Here is a 10964-nt window from a genome sequence, read left to right on the forward strand (position 1 = left end):
TTCATTCAAAACCAAACAACACCAAGAAGAAAGAAGACCACCAGAGTACCAAGAACAAGAAGACCATAAGAATAACAAGAAAAGGAGAAACAAGACCATCAGAGTATGGAGTAATGTGGCGAGAAAGAAGACCAAGAATAGAAGAAGAAACCTCAAGAAAGATCCAGAAGAAGAAAAAAGACATCAGCTCCGGCCGAAATAACCGAAAGGCGAAGTGGACAGTAATCTCCAAACAAGCCAAGCTGAACTCAGTCAGACAATCATTTCTGCTCAGAGTGCAAAGAACAAGCCTAGTAGGACAACTGAAGATAATTATTGTGCAAGTATTGTGGAATTGGTGTAGGCAACATAAAGTGAAAAGGCTAAGGAATTGTACATTGGTAGTGTGCTGACTGTATATTCGAAGTGAGAAGCCCAGCTGTGACTATTAAAGGCAACTACAGTGCACAAGTGTGTTTCAGTGACCTGGTGGAAATCTACCTGCCTGTTGTTTGTCTGTACACTGATACCGATCATCGGAAAATTATCGGAGACTGGCGGGACAGTCAGTGGTAATTCGACAACACCTGTGAGATATCTACTGCTTCGGTCTATACGAACTAGCTGCTGGTAATCAGTGGTGGAAGCTGGGTAAGCGGCGACAAATGGTCGTAACAGTATTATAAATTATTTGACGTAAAAAGGGCAATATTTCACTATTCATTTACTATCTCGAAAAAATATTGATTTTAAAGAGTGACCAGTTTTATGAATCTAAGGAAGTCTGCCCATCGGATCATCAACCAGACTCATACACCGACAGTATATCTCCTTAGGGGATAATTCTGGTGTCAACGCAATAAAGGCCTATAGACTATAATAACCTAATCACTCCATCTGTGCAGACACTCATTAATTACACATGCAAGAGATCGTGGTAAAGCAGTTACTAAGTTATCTAAATGAAATTTACTGCTTAAGAAATCCACTAGTTTGTATAACACCCAAATAATAACAAACTTTTCTGGTTAACTTTTAATTCTTTCACCTCCATCTTTAGTAGCCGTTCAGCCATTCCTCTCGACTTTTTTGATGGTTTAGTGATCTGATTCCTAGAAGGCCAATATACCTCCTCAGGCTATTGCTTTAAACTGAACCCTGCTATGGTCAGTTTTGTAACGATCTGGACTCAATAGTGTTACCACCACGCATCCTCAATAGGTCTACGAGGGCCTCTGGAAAGCCCCCCAGGATATTTCTGTTAAATTGCCATTCTACAAAGCGATTATTTACTAAAATTTATTTAATTCCGGAAAAACTCTGTGGAACTCTCTGAGCTCAGATTTTTTACATGTCACATAACGTCCACCAGTCTTTGTCAAGGGTACGACATGGTGGACAGATTTCACTACGACATTCTCCCGATCCTTCTCTGCGCGTTCTATTAACAAATAGATCTATTTTTCACATTTTTCCTAAAGAAACGTTCACCTACAATTTAGCAAAATTTTGTATTGTAATTTTCAGTCCTCCCACTGAGAAGGAATTTACGATGATGATTTCAACGGAGTTTATTCAAGAGAAACGCTCGTTAAGACTTAATGAGATGGTAGTCATGGCAAGTTTTGACGTTGGAACATTTTTTCATAATTTTTCTTCTTACTGAAACAATTAAAACTATTTAAAGATTTTTTTTTTTTTTGCAATCCAGACACCATGGGACTAAATAAAAGAACATATTGCCAAAGTATTAAACAGAGCCACGTCCGACGCGATCCTTACTTTTCACGGAGACCTTTATTTACATATAGATGGAGTGACCTGAGGCTCACCACTCGGGCGCACTTTTCTGTCACCGGGAAAAGTTATGGTTAGAAAACTGCGTTACTATAGTAAGACACTACACTGTTAAAGACATAGATTATTCGTTAAATCTTGTAAATATTGTCCCATTATTGAACATTTTCTCAATTGCTTGAATCCAAAACAACCTAATGTACCAGTGTTATCACGGCTGGCTTCAACTACAGTGCTGGCGTTGCCTTACCCTAACAAACATTCAATCTAACAGCCTGGGAACACGTGCGCCGCCCCCCTCCACGCGACCTGCACAACCAAGATGCCCTGATTCTGCTGAGTGTATGGTTTAAAGTGTGGCGTGGCCTCCTGGCCTCCATGAGGCAGATCGCCTTCTCAAGTGATGCTGTGAGGACCATGCAGCCACTGCTGTGAGGACCATGCTGCCGCCAGCCCTCTATGGTGAACATCGACTCCCAATCCTGGCCGAGTTTTGTGCTGGAACAATTTGCACAGTACTATTGTCCCTTGGAACACCATACTGGTTCGCATTGACCCGCACTACTCGTTTCTGCCTTATTTGGAGAAATAAAACAATGCGGAATGAAATGTAACTAAGATTAATAGAGTTATGAACTTTGTATTATGTCACTATGCTTAATAATCAATTGTAATTAAGATGAAATCGTCTGAGACTAACTAATTATGTATCAGATAGCTCACCATGTAATACTAATGAACGCCTTGTTCTCTGCAGGTTTTGACCACATCAATAAATATTGAATGCGTCAAAAGGCGAGTTTCAATCATTTCCTTCGACTTGCCCGTCACCTGAACGTCCTTAACCAAGGCGTTTATAGTCAAAACAATACGGGAGGGCTGTCGAAGGGAATTCTCAACTACCATGAGGACAAGAGGAGCATGGGACGAGCCACCAACGCCAGGAGTTTCAGCGTGGGAGAGCTTAGGTCGTCAATCAGCACCCACCCACAGTGGGTGGGACGTCAGCACGGGAGACAGTTTGAGTGAAGTGTTTTAAATACCCGGACAGTGTCGTAAAGCTTCGGTCCTTTCGAACAAGGAGGCCGCGCACCCAGTGAGCGAAGGTTTCAGAACACCCAGACAGTGTCGTAATGTTTGGTCTGGGCGGATGGGTAGTTAGCGTTTGCTCGGACACTCATGCCAGTGATTATAACTAACAGATCATCTTCCTTTACCAGTGATAGACCATAGTATATCAAATATCACCTAAAAAAACTGTGCTAAAATTAAAATATCTTACCTCAGATTATTTGCAGTTCTTATTGACATTATATTGATATTGAAAGTTTATTTAGCCAGAAGAACACATATAAAAAATTTATAATATTAATAATAATAACAGCACTAAAAATAATATTAATATTTATAATAATAACAATGATAATACGGAACCATGAAGAAATACATAATTGAAAAGGGCCCTCCTTTGAACATTTTCACCCACCTGCCTGTTCCTAGCATATCTCGGGGACCGGACGGGGTGACAGTACTCCAGGTGGGGAAGCACTTAACTTTTGTTGATCGTTACGAGGGACGGACCGTCTAGATATCGGAACGACCTTCTTAAAGACCTAATAATTTATTTGTCTGATTTACCTTCGTCTCGCAATGGCCCGAGAACTTCAGCTCATTGTCAACATACACACCTAGGTCTTTCTCACATTCAGTCTCAAATAGTGCAGTTTCTTCAACCAGTTGGGACATAAAATTATGATACGCCTCCTTACCGTTGGTACACCCCAGGTGCATCCTCTTACACTTCGTGACATTGAATCGCAGTAGCTATTTCTTCGACCATTGGAGCTCACAGTGATCCTTCTGCAGCTCTTCACAGTCCGCTTGGTTCTTGATTTCCCGAAATAACTTTGCGTCATCGGCAAACATTTGTATGGAGGAGTGTACATCGTCAGGCATGTCATTTATGAAACAAACAAACAAACAGCGGGCCCAATACACTGCCCTGTGGTACCGGGTTTGCGACGGGTACAGATGATGAATTATTGTCGATATTACCACCCCGTTCCAGAGTATAGCTGCCTACTACCCAACAACAAATTTTTGGAAATATAATATCACCGTTTAACATAAGACTTCAAGCTTATCAAAAGAAAAGGACTGGTAACGACTGTAGCACCATCACATAATGGGAACACCACAGCCGATTAAATGCCAACACGTGGTAACAATACGTTATATCCACAATAATATTAAATCACGTCATTGAGGATTTACAGTTTGTGTACGAAGGTTATTTCTTTGTTCTCTTAATTAAATTCACCTTGGAAAAGGACGCTCTACATCAACATTGGACGTCAGAAGTGACAACACTTACATTGCAAATGTCCAAAGCATTCATATTTTGCATCTCTCTCTCTTCATTTAAAACGCTCATGACATGTTTATAAAATTACTGACTCTTTTGGGGTGTAAATATGCCGTCAGTCTCCATAACTTACTATTTAGTTCGACTCTTTTCTTTATTTCCTTGCACACTATTACTAGAAATCTCTGCACCACATCTTATAATGCTCTAGCCTTTGGAAGGTGGCATTTAATTGCGACCCCGAATATATCTGATTGACTGGTACATATAGGGAATCATCGGTTGGATCAATACCATGCATTTGGAGTTTAACACACTATGTGAAATGGCAAAGGGAGTTTAGCAATAACAGATGCAGTTGACATATGCTTTACGGATTGAATGTAAAGTTGGGGCTTTACTCTGAAAAATCAAATTTATTGTGTTGAGTTGTGGCAATATGTAATTCAAAATTCAAGTAGCAGAACATACAGTAAGTCTCTCCTCGATTACCCTACTATGAAAATACAGTTTGAGGGGGTTGCCACTGTTGGAGTATTCTTGCAACAGCTTCATGGAGTGACAATCACCCCGTGGCACAAGCATGAAATATTTGTGTGGTTTTGAGTTGACAAACCCTGGAGTTTCTAAACTCGCATTTCCTTTTGGCACTATGGGAAAGATAAATGTACACATTTCTCAACACATCTTCACGAGTACGTGGCCAGGACTTTGCTGCTTCACTGGCACAGAGATGCATACTATGTGCAACGCGTTTAAATATGGTAATGCCAAGCATTTGAACTTTCATTCTGCTAGTTACACAGTTATATTCGCCCATAATGTTTGATGCCCCATCTGCAGCAGACCCAATGAAGATGTTCAATGGTATATCATGTGTAGTGAGGCACTGAAACAGCATGTTATATATTTTCACCAGTCGAACCCTGATTACCTTCAAATATGTTAATCAAATCCAGCATCGCAATTTTGTCAATATCTCTTCGGATCAAAATACTTCACTATCATTGCACGTGATTTACTTACTGAACAGTCGGTACTTTCGTCAATAATTACACTAAATTTATTTGTAGTTTCCTAACCAAGTTTTGAGTTGCACATTTCCCGAAGGCTTGCACGACGACCTTGCACCTGGTCCGCTTCGTTGCCGTTTGAGCGGCTGTCTTGCAATCGGTAACATTCGCTTATTGAGGTCGACATGGTGGTCACATAAGCTAAAGGAATATTAAATTTAATAGGCTATACTTGCAACTGAAGATTGTGAGATCACATGTTGCTAAACGAGTAAGGTTTCTGCCACCCTTACTTGGGACACATTAATCATGACCACTTATTGAACAGTGCCATTACATTTGGGCTGAAATACAAGAGGAAACAAACACCAAGTCACCTGAATGGTATCATGTTCTGCCCAAAACGCTGCGAATAGGACAGTTGCCTCCGCCGCAGCGCTCAGTGTGGCCCCAGCAGGGTGAAGACGTGTCAGGTTGATCAAAGGCACCGCCGCCAGGCTGACCCATAATGAGCAAACGTGCCACCCGGAGCAGAGGTGCTAGCTTCGAGGAGTTCTTCCTTACCAGCATGCTGTCTTGAGGTGCGGTGGCGTTTAACGATGATGTCTCGGCACTTAAGTATTTATGGCAAACCTAACGATATGCCTTGGTCGGAGTTCCTGGTACTCAAGCTAGTCAAGAGTTAAAACGTCTTTCGATAGCCAATTTTCTTGGAAATGGGGACGAGGAGGCATAACCTGGAGATGTCAGTTGTTGAGAATATGTTAGACGATTACTCACAAGCATTAAATAATCTCCGTGCACCCATGTGGCATGCATAGGATTACACCAAAAATAGCGGTATTGCAGAGAACCGCTAGTTGTACATAAATTTACTTGCACATACATGTAATGCACAGATAAGGTATTAGTTATGTTTATCGAGTGTGCAATAACGACAGTAAATACACCAATTACCAAGACAGACTGATGACTGCATGAATCAGAGCCTCTTAATCCATAAACAACACCAAAGATGTTAGTGAACCGTGATCCTGAAAGAAGATTGTACTATGAGATTAAATACATAGACAATTTAGTCGGAGTTAATTTGTTACAGTTTGACATAACCGTGATCCAAGGTCGTAAATATAGGTGTGTATTAAGAAATATTAAGTAGATTATCTTGAACGACACCAGTTTCCGTTTTCTATGTACGAAAAGGCACAAACTGGTTCATGGAACACTTATCCAAAGGAAGTAAATAAACTAATTTATCATAACAAATACAATTAGACCAAAATTTGAGACGATACTCGCCGATGATATAAGGAGCCTCACATAGTGGTTGCCAGACGAAAACCTTAGAAGTACTAATCAGTGTACAATCCTTCTGCTTTCACAACACGATGGTGCCAGAATGACCATATCCGTTGACCTGTCAACCTCATCGTTTTTTCTACTGCATCAGCAACGAATTATTATGTTACTAAACCTTACGTAAAATAAGGAAATCATCAAATGATATCTGAATTTCATGTCCTCCTTTGGTACTGCATACTTGTACCCTTAAATTGGAAAACATACATTACAGCAGCACTGGTCGGGACACTGAGTGTGGACCACAGGTTGCGAGTGTTCCTTTCCGTACAGGCAGAGCTGCCGCCCGCTACTGAGGTTACGAAGGAAAGGAAGATTGATTCATTGCCATCGGTTTAAGGAAACAAATAACCAACTCAACGAAGTACACGGTAAGCATGATTAAATTTACTTGTAGCACCGTAAGCAATCGGCAGTGAAATGCCACTTGTAACACCGCAAGCAATCGGCAGTGAAATGCCACTTGTAATACCGTAAACAACAGGCAGTGAAATGCCCCTTGTAGCACCGTAAAACCCGGCAGTGAAATGCCACTTGTAATACCGTAAACAACAGGCAGTGAAATGCCACTTATAACACCGTAAGCAATCGGCAGTGAAATGCCACTTGTAACACCGTATAATCGGCAGTGAAGTGCCACTTGTAACATGAGCCACCAAACAAGCAAGGCGGTTCACCGAACAAACTTTGAGACCTAACCGGAGCTGCAAATGAATATCAATAAGAGGACAAGAGGTTGTGGAAATGGATCCAGAGCAACGAAAAGGAAGGGTGAACATGGACGAAGGTGACCGAGACCCAGAGGTAGAAGTTGTCCCTCCAGAGCTGAACGACCGCGACTTTACGGCAACAGAAGCTGAAGGGGCCACCCTCTGCCTGAGCCTGAATGCTCAGCACCTGACCAAAATCCCTGGTCCAACAAGATGGCAGAAGTGCGACGAACTGTGACTGAAATGCTGGAGGCATATTTCACAAAGGGGGAAAAAAGGGAAGCAGCACGACGTTTGGAGTTTGGGAATGTCGAACAGTCAGAAGGTTCTCAGAACAGTTCTGGGGACACAAGTCCTGAATGAATACCGACTGCAGTGTGAAGCGGAAACAATAATAAACAGTCGAACCATCACACCTGCGTCGAGTAACATGAGAGAACTGGAGGACACTTTCAGAAGAAAGATATAGAATGGGTATTCAACCCTCCAGCGGCTTCACACATGGGAGGAGTCTGGGAACGGCAAATCCGAAGTCAGAAAGGTTCTCAGAGCAATTGTGGGGACCCAAGTCCTGGATGAATATCGACTGCAGATGCTATTTTGTGAAGAGACCCAGCGCTTACACCAGCCCACGTCCTCCACGGTGGCCCACACGCTGACCTGTAACTGGGACGAAGTCTTCTGAAGGACTCGTACCAACGACGGTAGCGGCACGTGCAGTTCTTAGCAGACCGCTTCTGGAAACGCTGGGTGAGGGAGTACCTTCCACTACTCCGCAAAAGACAGAGGTTTATAGAACCAACCCGGAATCTCCAGGAAGGCGACCTTGTCCTCATCACTGAGAAAATCTTCCTCGCAACACATGGCCATTGGGCAGGGTCACGGCAGTGGTCCCAGGAGCTGACGATCTAGTGCACCAGGTGCGTGTGCAAACCGTATCTAGGGAGTTCCGAAGGCCAGTGACCCGTGTATGCCTTCTTGAACACACCACACCGTATATCTTGGGCGATTGCCCAACGCCGGGAGTGTTATCACCGCTGGCTTCACTACAGTGCTGGCGGTTGCCATACCCGAACAAACATTCAATCTATCAGCCTGGAACCACGTGCACCACCGCCCCCACGCGACCTGCACAAACAAGATGCCCTGATTCTGCTGAGTGTATGGTTTAAAGTGTGGCGTGGCCGCCTGGCCTCCATGAGGCAGATCGCCTTCTCAAGTGATGCTGTGAGGACCATGCAGCCACCGCTGTAGGAGGACCATGCAGCCACCAGCCCTTTGTGGTAAACACCGACCCCATTCCTGGTCGAGTTTTGTGCTGGAAACAATTTGCAGGTCAGCAATTATTGTCCCTGGAACACCATATACTGGTTCGCACTGACCCGCACTTGTAAGTACAGCCAAAAGTGATGACATACCCTCAGTACTGAAATATTGTGATCAATTATGCCTACTCGTTTCTGCCTTTATCTGAGAAATAAGACAATGTGAATGAAATGTAACTAAGATTAATAGAGTTATGAACTTTGTATCATGTCACTATGCTTAATAATCAATTGTAATTAAGATGTGAAATCGTCTGAGACTAACTAATTATGTATCAGATAGATCACCATGTAATACTAATGAACGCTTTCCTAGCCTCTTCGCAGGTTTTGACCACATCAATAAATACACGCGTGTCAAAAGGCGAGTTTCAATCATTCCCTTCGACTTACCCGTCACCCGGAACGTCCTTAACCAAGGCGTTTATAACCAGCAAAGTGGAAGAAAGTTTAAAGCTTCCGTCCTCTTGACCCAGCTGTCAAAGAACTAAAATCCTGCCACTCCTTCGCTCCTGAGGGATGATTTTATATCAAGAGGTTGACGATTTTGACGAACTGAAAAGCGTGATCAAGCAATACGAAGAAAAATATAACATTCTTGGCGAGAGGAAACGGGAGAACATTGTCATATACCATCAGGTGTATATGTCGCAGCAGCCGAAGTTTCAGGAAAAAACTGTAAGTCTTTATTCAGTCCTTGCAAACATTAAGGCGCAACCCCGCCAACCCACAAAAAGGTCGTAGTATCAGACTGCGTCAAAGATGTGCGATCTAGCTTTATTTTTACGTAATGAAGTATTTTTAAATGATTCAAGCTCAAAGGGTGACATTTAGTAGGTAGTGACAACTACCAAACAGGAGAGTACTACTGCCTGGGAAGATATTGGAAGCATAATGTGTTGTCTAATGGTAGACCCTGCTGCCATATGGCATCAAAAAATTGACCAAGTCCCAGGTTGTTGATCCGACTTTCTGCCACACTTACACACAATTGCAGGATCTCAATTGTTTCTCTTACTTTGAGAACACAACATACATATAACGTTTTTCACTATTGTTTCTTTTTTTAATTTTTGTATTTCTTTATGGTTCTTTATTATTATTATTATTATTATTATTATTAGTGTTCTTATTAGTATTAATGTTATTATATAACTTTTAATAATTAATTTTTTATTATAAATTTTATTTACTGTGAACTAATTATTATTATTATTGTTATTATTATTACATTTTCGCCCCCCAGGCCCCGATGTGGGTCAGTACCTGTTTAGAAGCAATTTGTGTGTCATGCATTTCCATTTCCCAAAGTATTTGTGAACAAAGTTTTTTGATGAATGTGAGCATAGGATTTGTGCATTTTTTGTTCGAAAAGAGAAAGTGCAGAAATCGCGTGCTTCCCCATAGCTAGCACACATAAAAAGATAAATCACTGGTGACTATAGGTGGTGTGTGTGTGTGTGTGTGTGTGTGTGTGTGTGTGTGTGTGTGTGTGTGTGTGTGTGTGTGTGTGCGTGTGTGTGTGTGTGTGTGTGTGGTGTGTGAAGAATTTTTTAGAGTTTTGGGTACTATGTATCACCCAGGAAATTTGTGGTTAGAACTCGTGAGTTCCTTGAGCTTGTCCCTAAGGAAGAAACTATCATCTCCTGTGGACGGGATGAGGAAGTACTAGATATCCTAGAGACAGTGTCTGTTGCCTTCTGCTTTGGGCCGAAGATTCCATTAAAACAAAAAACAACAATAACTAATACGTAATACCTGCAGTGAGATTATTCCGACCGGTTACAACTGGTAGCAGAGCATAGTTTATTCGTGACTGATAGTTCTGTGGTTGGGATAATGAACGCAATCATGTTTTGGCTAGTAATAGTAGGGATTAAACTCGCACTGATGCTCATCACATTCAACGGTTCCGAGAGGAAACAAGGGGGGGAGCATCAGGCACACATCCAGCAGTCAAGGGAGAAATTAAGCGGGGAATATCAGACCCAAGTGGGAAAAGTAGAGGGAGAACACCGATAACACCTAGCTCAGTGGGAGATGGACCAGACAGAGTAGAAACACTATCAAACGTAGCAAGAAAAGAGACCACAGGTGAAGTGAGGAAACACCATGTTAGCTTTGGGGCCGCGTTGACCATTTCTAAATTCGACAGTAAGGCAGGGCCAGAGGTATGTAAGTAGTTCAGAGAGGTCGATCGAGCCCTCAAGCTGAGAGACGAAGACGAAGCCGGCCGATTACAGTTCAGGTGTGCAGTGTAACGAGAAACAGACAGGTTGCCAAGGATGAAACCTCAAGCATAGCAAGGACTAGGAATAGGTGCAAAAATAGTCGTGAGTGGAGAGAGAATAGGAGAGATGGCTATGTCAGGAATGTGCGTTGGGTTGTGGTTGTGATGTCAAGAGCTGGGTTCTGC

The sequence above is a fragment of the Homarus americanus genome, unplaced genomic scaffold (assembly GCF_018991925.1).
Source record: "Homarus americanus isolate GMGI-L3 unplaced genomic scaffold, GMGI_Hamer_2.0 scaffold37955, whole genome shotgun sequence".
NCBI lineage: Eukaryota > Metazoa > Arthropoda > Malacostraca > Decapoda > Nephropidae > Homarus > Homarus americanus.